Source organism: Limulus polyphemus, unplaced genomic scaffold (genome assembly GCF_000517525.1).
Source record: "Limulus polyphemus unplaced genomic scaffold, Limulus_polyphemus-2.1.2 Scaffold1013, whole genome shotgun sequence".
Classification (NCBI taxonomy): domain Eukaryota; kingdom Metazoa; phylum Arthropoda; class Merostomata; order Xiphosura; family Limulidae; genus Limulus; species Limulus polyphemus.
In genome coordinates this window covers 160,889-161,633 of record NW_013666623.1, presented here as the reverse complement: position 1 = coordinate 161,633, position 745 = coordinate 160,889, and positions in this window count along the sequence as shown.

Here is a 745-nt window from a genome sequence, read left to right as displayed (position 1 = left end):
GCGATAAATATTCACATTATATATAAAACTTCAAACAATGTCAAAATGCACTTCTGATACATGCTTCCACCATATCTTTATACCTACTGTGGTTGTGACGAGACTTTCTTATCTACGTATTAAAAATCCTTTAAATGTAATGTATTCGTCCCTGTAGTATTTACTATGGTCAGTTATCAGCATAGTCAGCTTTATACGAGAAAAAAAAAACTGATCAATGAATAAACACCATATATAAACAAGAAATACGTTGAATAAAGTAATATTCATAACAACAAATTAATAATTTCAGCTTAAGTTTCTAATTTATACTTATATATAGCTAGTTTAGTCTTTTGAAAGAATAATGTTTCCTCTTTGTTGTATCAAAACACCCAGGGGATTTAATGTAATTGAATTTTATCTTGAACTCTCTCCGGTTTTAGTGTGTGTGTGTAAAAATTAAGGTGACTAAAAACTTTAAGCTCTGGACAATTGTTAATGTAATTCACGTTCAAAAAATATGTTGGCGTGAGTAAGTGCGCAGGCCAAGTATTGAGGGTTTTCCTGTACGTACATTTTTCACCAGACTGGACACCACAAAGTTGTTTAGAAATCACATTGACTTCCAAGAACCTATATATATATATATACTGCAGTTTCTTCACAAACTGATGTTCAGGATTTATGAGCTTTCTACTACAGTACATACATTAAGATCTAAACTAACATACATCACTATATATATATATATATATATATATAT